General features: G+C 45.5%; 1 protein-coding gene across 4 annotated transcripts in view; it reads left to right on the forward strand.

Annotated features, from left to right (window-relative positions):
- Positions 1-1,527: 1,527 nt before the first annotated feature.
- The window catches only part of l3mbtl3 (L3MBTL histone methyl-lysine binding protein 3), a 120,280-nt gene continuing 105,921 nt past the window's right edge, over positions 1,528-15,886 (forward strand). For 2 of the 4 annotated variants that reach the window (XM_033021250.1, XM_033021252.1), the window contains exon 1: positions 1,529-1,642. The gene's annotated coding sequence lies outside the window, so the exon portion shown is untranslated. Of the gene's footprint in view, positions 1,643-2,262; positions 2,530-15,886 lie in introns of those variants that run through there. The other 2 variants (XM_033021254.1, XM_033021251.1) reach the window with 2 other exon arrangements.

Genomic DNA, 15,886 nt, shown 5'->3' on the forward strand with positions numbered 1-15,886 from the left:
TCTTATTCCTCTGTTAGCCACCTCACTTCATATTCCCCTATTCTTAGTTTAGTTTATTATTGTCACGTGTACTGAGGTACAAAAAAAAAGCTTTTTTTAGCATGCCATCTAGTCAAGGAAAAGACTATACATGAATATATTCAAGCTCTCCATTGCACAGATAAAGGATAAATGATACAACATGCCCACTAGTTGCTGGTTTTATTTTTATATGACTCTATGTAAATAATAATATAATACAAGGGGTAATTGTATGACCCCATTGTCTCTCAAGGTTGAGTTGGCGTCCAGCAAGATAGTCTCATTCTTAGGCCAGAAAATTACCATAGTTCCAGAGAGTCAGGAGAACTTTGTACTGCCAAGCTTGGAAAGCCAGACAAGAGGTGACCGGAGTACAAGTTCTGCATACTGGTTGGGCATTTAATGCTGGGCTTGCACCTGATAGGTGTAGTGGACTTGCTGCTATAAGCATAGGTTTGGTTGTAGAACATACTCTGAGGAGTTTAAAAAAAAGCGAAATCACTTTAACTGCTGTTCCACAGCAAATGGCTGAGGAATCTCAAATTCAAAACTTGAGTTGAGACTTGTCCTCAGGGAACAACACGAAGGATGGACTGCTGTAATCAATAGATTGCTTCTCAAAAACTTGCCAAGCAGTCTATCATCTTGGACGGGATCCACGGTGAAATATATTTTCTTCATTAATGAGAAACTTTAAAACTTCTTTTTGTGATTTATTATTTTAAAAAACATGTATTCGTTTGAAAAATTACAAATTACAAAGTGTGAAAAATGGACACCGTTTCTATCTAATGCCTGCAGATTTTTGCTGATTTCAGCAAAAATCAGGCAACATGTTTTGATTTTCACTAATATCATTACAGGTAATTTTCAATTATTGAACATTTAATTTATGAATATTTACCATAGTACAATTTTGAGTATATGTCTTTGATTTACAAATCTATTTCCTTTGTTTAAGGAATAGCTTGCAACTCTCCGCCCACAGAAATATATGAAGCAAATTGTTCATAATTTATTTCACTTAGCCTTTACCATTTATGGAATTTTGCTCAAGAAACCATTTTCGGAATTGCCTCTTCGTATACTGAGGAAAGGTTGTATTGCTAAATGGGTGTTTAGTTTTCATTTACCCACTCACTTCTGCCCTAACAATAGTAATTATGTTCGCAAAAACATTTAAAAACAAATCGTTTAACACGTGGAATGACGAACAGTAGAATCGACCCCGAAAAGAAATCAGTCTTTCCACCAAAAGCAACTTAGCCCAACACACAAGAAATATGCGTCTGAGACATCATTGTTTTGAAATAATTCAATATTAAACGCAAGTTCCTTCCTTCCAAAAGACATTATATAAACGTAGTCCAGATTAGATCTGGTAATATGCTCCTATAAATTACAACCACTTATTAGGCGGATAAAGTTTAGAGTGGAAATAATACAGCAATAATATGCAAATGAGAAATGAACGACTGAAAGGCAGACGTTTAGAAGAAAGCTCACAGAAGGTGGCTGAGTGTCTAGTTTTTTTTTCTCTGCAGTTCCTTGCTAGCAGCTGTCCTGCGCGCCTGCGCATTCTCGACCTGGAAATTTGTCTGCTACTCGTGACAGAATTTGGGTAAGAAACGGTGCAATTTCTAATTTAAAAAAAATAAATTGGGACCACAGGTTTCTGACAATGAATGGTTCTTTCTGTGCGTTTCCTTCACCTGAACTGGTATTTAACTCTACTCCACCTAACACCCTCTGCTTTCTTCTTTCCCGACGTTTATCCTAATTGCATTTGCTGTAACTTAAATAAAGTAGTTGCAGAGAAGCGAGTGGCCGGGACTCTCTCTCTCTTGTCTGTGTGTATCTGCCTGCCTGCGAGAGCAGCAAAGTAAACCCCCTCCCCAGCAGTCAGAAATAAATGATTAATGGTAGAAAAAAACAGGATAGAGGGGGGAAAACAATGCAAATGGACGTGGAAAGAGATTGTCTGACTTTTTGCTGGTAAATAACGAGTGATGCTATTTTGGAGTTGAGTATTATTGAGATTATTCCAAACATTGAACTCTTCAGTGACACAGACCATTTTGTGGCTCCGAGCAAAGTGCGAGGGTTGCAGAGGAATGGCAGCGAGCTGCCGCTCGACACGATGTTTCTGGTCGACTCATAGTCTGCTCTCTCATCTCTCTTTCTGTTTCTTTTTTCTTGTGTGTGGGGGGGGGGGGGAAATATGCCACAAATTCACGTTTGAATGCAACGTGTCTCCTTTTAGGCCTTTTCATGAATATAGACTCCGCCATTTTGAGAAACTGCCCAAATAAAATACAAGAAGTGTTTGAGGAAGAGAAATCTCAGGGTGGATTGTGCGTGAGAGACAGAGAAAAGGAGTGAGAACAGGGGGGATATCACAGAAATATACATTGCGCTTAAACAGACGAGGTTTGAAGAGGTTGGTGAGCGAATTTCAGGAAGTCCACACGCGATTGTGCTTCAAATTTAAATTAATACATTTCTCCAGTAGGTTTAAGTTTTTTTTTATTGTTACGGGAAACCTTATCGACAGTATAAGCATTTAGTTGTATAAATATGATCTGCGGTGGGTTTGACATTCAATAAGTTTAATTTCTGTCAAACGTTGGAGCCATCGGACCTGACCTGACAGTAAGAAAGTCCGACGACGATTTATTTAAGCTTCATTTATTTATTTACTCAAACGGTTTGTAGTAACATTTAGTTGCTACTCGTTATTTATAGTGAAATAGTATAAACGCGGATAAAAGGTGCACTGGTCATGTAAATAAGATGTATTTTCTTTTGTATTCATTATTTGAAACTACTGTACATAGTTGAGTGAATTCAGGAAACTTTCAAGTACAAAACATGTTTTTTAAAAGGTGATGCAGAGCGACCTCAAATGGTTTTTGTCTAGAGGTGCAGGAGAGGATACTGCACTTGGCTGTCAAGTGTTCTATAGGCAAGGATAGGGATTTAATTGTTCACATTTAAAGGGACTGTACTTGTCCAAATGTTTGCTTTTCTTCTCATTGAAATGTTTTCTCTGATTCCTTCTCTCTGCCCTTTTGTTGAAATGTTTGTGAATCATTCTATTAGTCGTGGTAGTTCTGCCTAGCATTCATTCGTTATTACTTGATCTGGTTGCTATAATAGTTATATGCTTGTTGGGAAATCATTTCTGGCACAAATTTGAGGGTCAAGAAATAACTGCCAAAACATTTATTTAGCATTTTATGATATTTTGTATATTATTTTACGAAAAAGTGAATTTAATTTTTGAATAGATTTCTGTCAATATTATCATTACTATCGTAAATGTTTAAAAACATTACATTCTCTGGTGTTTAGAAGGAGAGGTATCATTGAAAGAACATCCTTAATAATCAAGGCAGGGTAGGCATTGAGATGTTTTCACTGGCATGCAAGTCTCAAACAAGGGGATGTAATTACAAGCTAAAAGGTTGGTGGTTTAAATCTGATGACAATGGACATTTTTCTCATATGGTGATGAAATTCTGGTATTCTACCCTGGAGGGTTGGGGAGACTAAATTGATGAAGATATTTGAAGAATAATTAGATGTAATTTTTGAAACATTGAGAACAATGTGGAACTGGCACAGATGGATGCGTTGAATCCAGAGCAGATCATCCATGACTATATTGAACGGTGGATTAGACTAAAGGGGCCCGATGACCTGCATTCATTCTGATTTTCTCATGTTTTTGGTGTTTTGAAGGATTCATCTGTGGCATTAAAAAAAGATACATGCTACACTTTTCTGGTAACATGTCTAACACAGGATTTGTAGGGTCAATGTTGTCTAGAATTGATTCCAATAAAAGGTGCACTGCAATCATGAAACATTGAAATTTGTTATTTAACTTAGCTGAGCTGATGTGACTCATACTCATACAGGTAGTGGGTGTTGCTAATCTGTAAAATACTTACTGAACTCCCAGTGCTTAATGGATCTAACTGACTACTTTTGAGGTTGTATATTCTAGATGTTGTATAATGTTGGCAATGGTACCCAAAAGGATCTTGGTATTGGCGAGCTGATTTCTTGGAGGACTAATATCTAGTATACTTTGTGTAAGATGTTCTTCTGTCAATTTGTAGCTTTTCAGTGCTTCAAAGCACTGATCTTTTCTGACAATTTTTCAGAAGTTATTTTTCTTCTATTCCTCTGTCTGGGTTCCTTTCTTTTGTTTGTATATTGATTTTTGGAAGAGGTTGGCAGCGCCTTTGATTGCAGGGACTGCCAGAATAGAGTTTGAAATTGGTTGCAAAACGTATTATTTTCATCACCTCGATCATTATTTGAAAAAGTTTTTAAAGAACAGTTTGAACTGAACAATTGTCTTTTGAACATTTTGGTAGAATGATGGATCAGGAGCACAACCTGTAAGAAACAAACTTTGCAAATTCTTATAGGATTATTAGAGAACAATGTTATGTATACCCGTAGTAATTGAGGCCATGTTAGGTGGGCACAATCTCAGATTAATCACGCATGTGAAATGTGTAGCAAGCACTTTGGGGAAAATTATGTCATTTGCTTTGGGTTATTAGAATGCAATTTTGTTACACAAAATTGGGATCCTGCACCTGTTTATTAGTTTTCAATAGTGAATATTTAGCAATTTGACACCTGTAACATTGCAATAAAGTAATCTGTGATCATACTGATTGAAGTGTTTCATAAATTTTTTATTGTACTACCCTTTAAACGTGCAGAATATAATATTTTCCATTGTTTAAAATTTTTTTATGTTATGGAAAAGAGGAAGACTGCTGTTATAATATACAGTTTTTGCCTGCTCATGCATTCTGGGATGCAACACCTATATATCTATGCTTCAGAAGAATAACACAAATATCAAATAAATAACTTGGTCATTTCTCCAGAGAAACAAATTGATTATTATTACTTTAGCCTTATTTTGTGCTTTAGTTATTATTTTGCATAATTATCTTTGTGAAAATCCACTTAATGATGATATTGAGGTACTTAATAGTACCAAATTCCGCACTCGTGTGATGAAGCATGATAAATTGATAGAAAATAACAAGGGAAAAATATGAGCATATTGCAGAATTACATGGATAATTCTCCCTATGTTGCTACAGAACCAATAAGCTGATAATTTCAAGTTTGATTAAATTAATCAATAATGTTATTTAATTGCATTCTTAAATTGAACTAGTTCTCCCAACAGAGGAAATATTTGTGATCTGTTTCTGCCAATTGATTGAAAGAGTGGAACATTAAAAAAACAAAGGGCACAGTCCGAGTTTGATTAGTTAACACATGAAGGTGCATTTTCTTGTTACAACATGTTGGATAGAGACGATTGTTAAATGAGTGTATTATCAAAGTCTTGTGTTTTATATATTACTAGACCAAGTGCAGACCCGTTGGGTCTGTTTCCCCAACGGCATTTGCGGGGGGGGTGAGAAGAGGGGAGGGAGGAGGAGGAGGAGGAAACGGGATAGATTTGGGAGGGAAAGGAGAGCAGGGTAGGGGGTGAGAGATGGGGAGAGAGATGTGGGGGAGGGGGGATGGGGAGGGAGGGGAGGAGGGAGGGATGGGGAGGGGGGTGGGGGGAGAGAGGGGGAAGAGTGGGGAGGGAGAGTGGAGGGGAAGGGGGAGAGAAGTGGAAGAGTGGGGAGGGAGGAGGAGAGGGGTAGCGGGAGTGATGGAAGAGGGACAGAGGATAGGGGGAAGGGGGTGGGGGGAGAGAGGGAAGGGGGTGGGGTAGAGAGGGAAGGGGGGGGGGGGGAGAGAGGGAGGGGGGTGGGAGAGAGAGGGATGGGAGAGGGGTGAGGAGAGGGGGAGGAGAGAGTGGGAGAGAAGTGAAGAGTGGGAGGGAGGGAGGGGTAGAGGGGTAGGGAGAAGAGGGACGGGAGAGTGGTTGGAAGAGGGACAGAGGGGAAGGGGTGGGGGAGAGGGGAAGGGAGCAGAAGAGAGGGGTGGGGGAGGGAGAGGCGTCGGGTAAGGGGAAGAAGAGGATGGGGGAGAGAGGTGAAGGGGGGGAGGGGTTGGAGCGGGCGTGCATGAGTCGAGAGAAGAGAAAAGGGCAGAGAGAGAGAGAGAGGCTGGTACAACAACAAAAAAGCTGGATAAACTCAGCGGGTGCAGCAGCATCTATGGACCGAAGGAAAAGGACAACGTTTTTGGCCGAAACCCTTCTTCCGAGTTTCGGCCAAAAACGTTGACCATTCAATTCGCTCCATAGATGCTGCCGCACCCGCTGAGTTTATCCAGCTTTTTTTATGTCTGCCTTTGATTTTCCAGCATCTGTAGTTCCTTCTTAAAGACAGAGACTGTGCACGGTAATGGAATGAGGAGGGAGAGGGGGAAGAGTGTGGAGGGAGGGGGAGAGTGGAATTGGAGGGGGAGAGGGGTGGGGGGAGAGAGAAGTGGTAGAGAGGGGAGGGGGGGAGGGGTAGAGGGGTAGCGGGAGTGGAGGAAGAGAGACGGGGGAGTGGTGGAAGAGGGACAGAGGGGTAGGGGAAGGGGTGGGGGAGAGGGGAAGGGAGGGGAAGAGAGGGGTGGGGGTGGGAGAGGCGTGGGGTAAGGGGATAGAAGTGGAAGAGTGGGGAGGGAGGGGTAGGGGGAGTGGTGAAAGAGGGACAGAGGGGTAGGGGGAAGGGGGTGGTGGTAGAGAGGGAAGGGGGGTGGGGGAGAGTGGGATGGGTGGGAGAGGGAGAGGGGTGAAGAGAGGGAAACATAGAAGCATAGAAATTAAGTGCAGGAGTAGGCCATTCGGCCCTTCGAGCCTGCACCACCATTCAATATGATCATGGCTGATCATCCAACTCAGTATCCTGTACCTGCCTTCTCTCCATACCCCCTGATCCCTTTAGCCACAAGGGCCACATCTAACTCCCTCTTAAATACAGCCAATGAACTGGCCTCAACTACCTTCTGTGGCAGAGAGTTCCAGAGACTCACCACTATCTGTGTGAAAAATGTTTTCCTCATCTCAGTACTAAAGGATTTCCCCTTTATCCTTAAACTGTGACCCGCTTGTCCAGGACTTCCCCAACATCGGGAACAATCTTCCTGCATCAGACAAATGCAATTCAGGACTTTTCACTTCACAAGCAAAGTCAGAATGACGGTTAGTGAAGAATTCGAATATTCGCTGAGCGTTCAGATGCTGCGCGCGCCTCCTGCACCAAAGGGGGGGGGGGGGGGGGGGGGGAGCGTGTGTCGTCACACACAAAGATCTTGTAGCGGAGAGCTCCGCTATAAGATCTTTGGTCACATACTAAGCACGCGCCTCCACAAACAGATGAGCGTCTTCTTGAATGGAGAGCGCGTGGCCGCCTCCACAAACAGTCACACACACTGAGGACCCGCCCCCACAAAAAATATTTTGTGAGGAAGGGGAGGAGGAGGGTGGAGAGGGAGAGGGGGAGGGGGGGAGAAGAGGATGGGGGAGAGGTGAAGGGGGGGGAGGGGTTGGAGCGGGCGTGCATGAGTCGAGAGAAGAGAAAAGGGCAGAGAGAGAGAGAGGCTGGTACAACAACAAAAAAGCTGGATAAACTCAGCGGGTGCAGCAGCATCTATGGACCGAAGGAAAAGGGCAACGTTTTTGGCCGAAACCCTTCTTCCGGGTTTCGGCCAAAAACGTTGACCATTCAATTCGCTCCATAGATGCTGCCGCACCCGCTGAGTTTATCCAGCTTTTTTTATGTCTACCTTCAATTTTCCAGCATCTTAAAGACAGAGATTATGCACGGTAAGGGAATGAGGAGGGAGAGGGGGAAGAGTGTGGAGGGAGGGGGAGAGTGGGATTGGAGGGGAAGAGGGGTGGGGGGAGAGAGAAGTGGAAGAGAGGGGAGGGGGAGAGGGGTAGCAGGAGTGGTGGAAGAGGGACAGGGGGAGTGGTGGAAGAGGGACAGAGGGGAAGGGGTGGGGGAGAGAGGGGAAGGGAGGGGGGAGGGGGAGGGGGGGGGTAAGGGAAGAGAAGTGGGAGAGGGAGGGGTAGGGGGAGTGGTGGAAGAGGGACAGAGGGGAAGGGGGCGGGGAGAGAGGGAAGGGGTGGGGGAGAGAGGGATGGAAGAGGGGTGAGGAGAGGGAGAGGGGGGGAGAGAAGGGGAGAGAAGTGGAAGAGTGGTCAGGAAGGGAGGGGTAGCGGGAGTGGTGGAAGAGGGACGGGGGAGTGGTGGTAGAGGGACAGAGGGGAAGGGGTGGGACAGGGAGGGGAAGAGAGAGGGGTGAGGGTGGGAGAGGGGTGGGGTAAGGGGAGAGAAGTGGAAGAGTGGGGAGGGAGGGGTAGAGGGACTGGTGGAAGAGGGACAGAGGGGTAGGGGAAGGGGGCGGGGGAGAGAGGGAAGGGGGTGGGGTAGAGAGGGAAGGGGGGTGGGGGAGAGAGGGATGGGTGGGAGAGGGAGAGGGGTGACGAGAGGGGAACATTGAAACATAGAAATTAAGTGCAGGAGTAGGCCATTCGGCCCTTCTAGCCTGCACCACCATTCAATATGATCATGGCTGATCATCCAACTCAGTATCCTGTACCTGCCTTCTCTCCTTACCCCCTGATCCCTTTAGCCACAAGGGCCACATCTAACTCCCTCTTAAATATAGCCAATGAACTGACCTCAAATACCTTCTGTGGCAGAGAATTCCAGAGATTCACCACTCTCTGTGTGAAAAATGTTTTCCTCATCTCAGTACTAAAGGATTTCCCCCTTATCCTTAAACTGTGACCCCTTGTTATGGTCTTCCCCAACATCCGGAACAATCTTCCTGCATCTAGCCTGTCCAACCCCTTAAGAATTTTATATGTTTCTATAAGATACCCCCTCAATCTTCTAAAATCTAGCGAGTACAAGGCGAGTTCATCCAGTCTTTCTTCATATGAAAATCCTGACATTCCAGGAATCAGTCTGGTGAACCTTCTCTGTACTCCCTCTATGGCATCAATGTATTTGAGCATTGGGCATTGTGACATCACACAATGGAACGTTCACCAGGGGCTGGGGCTGGTGCTGATTCTATGGGTGAGAAGCCAGTTTATTTTTGAAATATTGGGGGGGGGGGGGGGGGAAGGATTTGATTAAAAACGTGTACTTAAACACGACGAAATGTAATGAGGAGCGGATACTTAGAAAGAAAAGTGAAATCTCTACCGAAATGGAAAAGATGTCGGCGATTCTGCGTCTGGTTTCGGAGTTGCAGTGAATCAAAGGAAGAAATTCAGCCGGAAGCCGTACATGTAAATGGATCCATTCCGATTGGACATCTGCGAGCATTGGGCATTGTGATTGGACATCTGCGAGCATTGGGCATTGTGACATCACACGATGGATACGAATCAAAAGGCAGAAAGGCAGCCGGCCGGACGGCAGGCGACAGGCACAGACTTTTATATAATAGATAGATAGATATGCAGAAGCTTTCAAAAACAAATTATTTTAAAATATTTACATAATTCGGGGGGGGAGGGTGTAGTTTCTACAAAAATTGTTGACAGTTAAATTGCGTGACCTCCTACTCCTCAAAATTACTGAATTGGATAGATTAATTAGCCCATAATCATTTGGAGGACCAAAGTTGTTCTATCACTTCTGCTTTTCAAATATGACAAAGTTGTGATTGATATCACTTCTGAAATTTCCTGTGAATATTAAACAAAATGTTATTAGTGCATTATTTTTGCTCCCTAGTTATCAAGAATTGTTTTTACTGTGAAAACCTGTGGATAATTGAAATGGTGATCGCTGCAGAGCGGAGAAATGGGAATATTTCACATCTCTATTTACTTACGAAAGCTGTCTCTTGTGTTGAGCCACATGCTTCATGATTTTGCTTTTTGTTCTTGACACCCACCAAGTACACAAATTATACAGTATAGTTCTTTACTTGACCATAGGAACAGGACTATATTTTGTAATGCATGGTATTTGTTGCAGTTGACAGTGCAAGTTTCATAATGAAGCTGTTCAATACTTGCAGCCCACAACTGAACTTAATCGCTGGTATCAAAATCATATCAGTAACTAAGAGTCTAGGAACAATTATGTGAAGGTGCAAGTTCAAATCCCAACACAGCAAAATGTAAGTTGAAATTCCAGATAGTTTAATTTTCTAGAAGCCTAGTATGGTTAATAGTTGTCATGAAAATTAATGAATTAATAATAATAATACATTTTATTTATGGGCGCCTTTCAAGAGTCTCAAGGACACCTTACAAAAATTGAGCATGTATAGGAAAAACATGTAAGGGGAATGAAATAAATAGTAGAGACATGACTAGTACACAAAGTAAAGACAGAATTCAATACAAAACACAGCATGAGGCAATTAATGCACAGATGAAAAGGGACGGGGACGTGGGGCTAAGGATAGGCAGAGGTGAAGAGATGGGTCTTGAGGCGGGACTGGAAGATGGGGAGGGACACGGAATTGCGGATCAGTTGGGGGAGGGAGTTCCAGAGCCTGGGAGCTGCCCTGGAGAAGGCTCTGTCCCCAAAACTGCGGAGGTTGGACTTGTGGATGGAGAGGAGACCGGCTGATGTGGATCTGAGGGACCGTGAGGGTTGGTAGGGGGAGAGGAGGTCAATGAGATATGTGGGGGCCAGATGGTGGAGGGCTTTGTAGGTGAGGACCAGGATTTTGTAGGTGATCCGGTGGGAGATGGTAAGCCAGTGAAGTTTTTTGAGGACTGGAGTGATGTGATGCCAGGATTTGGTGTGGGTGATGAGTCGGGCGGCTGCGTTCTGGACCAGTTGGAGTCGGTTGATGTAGGTGGAGCTGATGCCAAGGAGAAGTGAGTTGCAATAGTCCAGTCGGGAGGAGATGAAGGCATGGATGAGTCTTTCAGCAGCAGGCGGAGTGAGAGAGGGTCTGAGTTTGGCGATGTTGCGGAGATGAAAGAAGGAGGTTTTAATGACATGGCGGATGTGAGGCTCAAGGGAGAGGGTGGAATCAAAGATCACGCAAGGTTGCGGGCCTGGGGAGATGGGGAGACAGTGGTGCCGTCGATGGTGAGAGTGGGGTTATTGATTTTGCTGAGTGTGGCTTTGGAGCCTATGAGGAGGAATTCTGTCTTATCGCTGTTGAGTTTGAGGAAATTATGTTGCATCCAGGTTTTTATAGCTGACAAACAGGAGTTGATATGGGAGAGGGGGGGGTTGTGGGGAGATTTGGTGCCAAGGTAAATCTGGGTGTCATCAGCGTAACAGTGGAAGTCCAGATTGAAGTGGCGGAGTATCTGACCAAGGGGGAGGATGTAGATGATGAAGAGGAGGGGGCCGAGTACGGAGCCTTGGGGAACGCCTTGAGTGACTGCGGCTGTAGCAGAGGTGTGGTTGTGGAGAGAGATGAAGTGGGATCTGTTGGAAAGGTAGGAACGGAGCCAGCTGAGTGCAGAGCCTTCAATGCCGAGGTCCTTGAGTCTGGTGAGCAGGATGTTATGGTTCACTGTATCGAAGGCTGCGCTCAGGTCGAGGAGGATGAGGATGTTGAGGGAACCAGTGTCAGCAGAGGTGAGGAGGTCGTTGAGGACTTTGAGGAGAGCAGTTTCTGTGCTATGGAGGGGGCGAAAGCCAGATTGGAGGGGTTCAAGTAGGTTATACGCAAGGAGGTGGGAATGAAGTTGCGACGCAACGATACGCTCCAGGGTTTTTGAAAGGAAGGGGAGGTTTGAGATTGGGCGGTAGTTAATGAGAGAGGAGGGATCAAGACCAGGTTTCTTTAGGATTGGTGTAACGGCAGCAGTTTTGAAAGCGGAGGGGACAATTCCTTGGGACAATGAGGAGTTGAAGAGATTAGTGAGGTAGGGGCAGAGTACGGGGAGGCAGGACTTCAACAGGGGAGTGGGGAGAGGGTCGAGGGAGCAGGTGGTGGGTTTGGAAGAGCTGATGAGTTTGGAGATTTCAATAGGGGTGACCAGGTCAAACTGGGAGAGGAAGCAGTGTGGAGGAGGGGTAAGGAGGTCAGTGGAGATGTTGAAAGGAGGGGCCGTGGTAGGTGGTGGAGTAGATGCTGGGGAGTCGGGTACAGGGGATAAAGATTGATAGATGGTGCTGATTTTATCAGCGAAAAAGTGGAGGAATGAGTTGCAGAGAGCCGGAGTAGAGGTAGGGAGAGTGTTGGCTCGAGGCTTGAGGAGGTTGCCCACTGTGGAGAAGAGGGTTCTGTGGTTTAGGCAGGGATCGGTGAATATGGAGGAGAGGTAGGCAGATTTTGCAGCAATGAGGGCATCTTTGTAGTCAGTGAGGTGGAGTTTGTAAGCTTCAAGGTGGACTGTGAGAGATGATTTCTTTATAAGTCGTTCGAGTTGGCGACCAGTCTGTTTCAGTTTACGAAGTGCAGGTGTGTACCAGGGTGAGGATGTGTTGAAAGTTACGGTTCTTGTTTTGAGGGGGGCCAGAGTGTTGAGGGAGGTAGACAAGGTGGAGTTGAGATGGTTTGTGAGATCATCAGGTGAGATGGGGGTTGAGTCCAGTGGGAGAGTGGTGGAGAGCAGGTCAGAGAGATGGAGGGGATCAATGGATTTTAGATTCCGGAAGGTGATTTCTCGGAGGAAGCGGGGGCGAGGTGTCGGAGAAGGGATGGTGAACCGTATAAGCTTATGATCAGAGAGGGGGAAGAGGCAAGGATGGAGGTCGAGTACCGGTTGATTTATGGAGCAGACCAGATCAAGGATGTGACCTTTGTCATGGGTGGGAAAGGTGACGTGCTGAGAGAGAGAGAAGTTGTCCAGTAAAAAGGCGAATTCAGATGCGAGCTTGCAGGTGGGGGAGTCCATGTGAATATTTAAGTCACCAAGTAGCAGCAGACGTGAGGAGAGGGATGAGGCAAGTGTGAGGAGTTCAGTGAAGTGAATTGTTATGAAAACCCGTAACGGCTATCCACCTATCACTTGCCAGGCTTTGTCCTGCGCCCACCTGTCTTCCAGCTTGGACACAAAATCGTGGAGTAACTCAGCGGGACAGGCAGCTTCTCTGGAGAGAAGGAATGTGTGCAGTTTCGGGTCGAGACCCTTCTTCAGACTGTCAAGGGAGAGGGAGATACAAAGATAAGGAAGTGTAAGGTGTGAAAATGAGAAAAGGGGAATGGAGTTCAATGAAAGTATACAATAGATTATTGTTAGCTAGGAGAAGGTAACAACAAAGCAAACAGATAAAATGTAACCGGGGATAGTTATGGCGAGTTCTCACGGTGCGACCTGAAGCAAGATGTCACCCGAGTGAAGTGGTCGTGGTCCAGCACGAGTTCCGCACGATAAAGTGTTCCCACGATAAAGAGTTCCCACGGTACTCGGCAATTCTGTCATTTGTGCGACTGACTTGTCCGTCTCCCGATCTTTCCCGTTAATCGTGAATGAACATCGTGGACTGTAGTGTAGTTAATCACGTGGCACAAATGATGTCACTTTTTTTTCACACGCTATATAAATATCCTCCGTTCGTAGAATTCGCATAATTTATTTTATGGCTCTAAAAGAGACATGATTCCCACTTCAAACGAAGAGGGTGTAAAAGCTGTCTGCCACTACTTTTACATTGCAGCTGCAGGGAACAGACAGACTTATAAGATAAATTAAAGGTGACTGCAAAAACAGCACTTTTACATCTGTAGCATTGTATGTTTTAAAATCATGGATAACATTAAATTGTTCTCCTGTACATAAACTAATATATTGTTATAGTTACTCACATGAGCACCGGGGATACTCAGCAGCCTTCGTCTCCAGCAGGTTGCGCTTTCTCTCCCTATTTCTATAATCCTCTCTGGATTTGTCATAGAGAATCTCATTGAATTGGTACCACTCCACCAGTTCACCCTCTTGTTCCCTGTTGAAGTTATATGGCTTTACCTTCTGCCATCTAACCTTTATGTTCTCGTCTGCTGAGAATATTGTGGAGGCAACAGCTACTGGGGAGGCAATCTCAAATACATCCCTGATCACCCTCTCCCTGCTCCAAGGAGCCCACAGGCAGTGGTATCTCTGGCATCTCCTCTTGCCTCTCCACCTGTCTCTCTTGCTGAGTTTCCTCCTCATTTACCTGCATGGCTAAAAACTTTCCGACTTTCTTTGACCCCTTTCTTTGCGATTTTCTGAGAGGCATCTCTGCAAGTCTTACTGTGAAAAAGATTCTCAAACAATGACAATTAGGTGGGACGTCCTCGATGGACACATGGTCCATTGGCGATATTGAGACCACCTCTTTTACTCACCTTATGTCCCTTCTGTCAAGCTTCCGGGTTTACCGTTCGCAGGAGTTCCCACGGTATTCGCAAGTGTCATTACGGATATCGCACGGATATCGCACTGGCATCTGCGTCCATACAATGTTGCAACGCTGCTCAAGACACTCTTGGAGAAATTCAAAAATGTTTGAATTTTCTCCCGACCTTACCAAGTCACACGACTACCTGCCGTTAGCACCACGGAGGTCCTCGGTGGTCCACGAATGCCGTACTGCTATCGCAGAAGGTTCCCACGATGTTAAATCTTGTTAGGTCTTGCTTCAGGTCGCACAATGAGAAAGCCCTTTTAGACTGGTTGGAGAACTGAGATGTAGGGAGGGATGGAGAGAGAGGGGAAGCAATGGGTACTTGAATTGGAGAAGTCAATGTTCATACTGCTGGGATGTAAAGAGCCTGTCCGACTTGGGCGTCATTTGCGCGTCATTTGCACAACATCATTTACGCGTCACGACCCGCGCATGGCTGCATTACACGCGCATGGCGAGTGGTGAGGCGTGGTGGCGTATGCGGTGTCGCGTGCGGCGCCCCTGGATTTTGGGATTCGCAAAATCTTCGCGCGCCACCTGCGTGACGCGCAAATGACGCCCAAGTGGGACAGGCCCTTTAGCTGCCCAAATGAAATATGAGGTGTTCCTTCAATTTGTGCTGGGCCTCACTGACAATGGAGGAGGCCAGGACAGAAAGGTCAGTATGGGAATGGGAGGGGGAGTTAAAAAGTGTTTAGCAACTGGGAGATCAGGTTGGTTTAGGTGGACTGAGTGGAGGAGTTCAGTACTACTACAATCAGTTTGAAGTATTCTGACCAGAAACGTCAACTACCCATGTTCTTCAGAGATTCTGCCAGACCATCTGAGATGTGCCAGCACTTTGTGTACTTTCTTTGGTTATGAAAACCCAACTGGTACAATGTACTCTCAAGAAGAAATACACTCCAAAGAAGAAATTTGCCATTCTATGGTCTGACCTATATTACACAGGAACTGAGTAATGTGCTTTATTTTAACTGCCCTAAGAAATGGCCTTGTAATCGACAAAATTGTATTAGTTAGGAAAACTATTATGAAAACCATTTGAAATCTGTCTGGGTACTAAAAATGACATAGCCTGACAATTGATCCGACAAAATCTTCATCTTGAACATCTGTGGATTTATTTTTGTTAAGTAACATTTTGTATTGTACAGGGCTCGAAATTAGCGGTTGCCCGGGTGCCATTGACCACCTGAAGTGCCGCCGGGCAACCTAAACGCCGACTCATTTTGCCCGGCTTGGCACGCAGATACTGGTTTATACCGATAGACACAAAAAACTGGAGTAACTCCGCGGGTCAGGCAGCATCTCTGGAAAATAGGAACGTGACGTTTCGTGTTGGCGATGGCTGTTTTACGGGGCAAAGATATTAGGTGCATGGTGACTAAGGGTCGGAGCGAATGACGGGCCCCGAACAGCGGCAGCAGCGGCCGCGATAGCGGCTCCACCGCCTCCTCCTCCCGCACCCCGCCCGGCGGAAGGAGGCCTCCCTCTCCCCCCCTCCCTCCCTCCTCCCGGCCTCAGCGTGCGAGGGGGGTGTTTTGAAAGCCTGATAGCGGCCGCTGCTTGCAAATCCGCCAACGGCGCTTTCAAAA

Source organism: Amblyraja radiata, chromosome 5 (assembly GCF_010909765.2).
Source record: "Amblyraja radiata isolate CabotCenter1 chromosome 5, sAmbRad1.1.pri, whole genome shotgun sequence".
Classification (NCBI taxonomy): Eukaryota; Metazoa; Chordata; class Chondrichthyes; order Rajiformes; family Rajidae; genus Amblyraja; species Amblyraja radiata.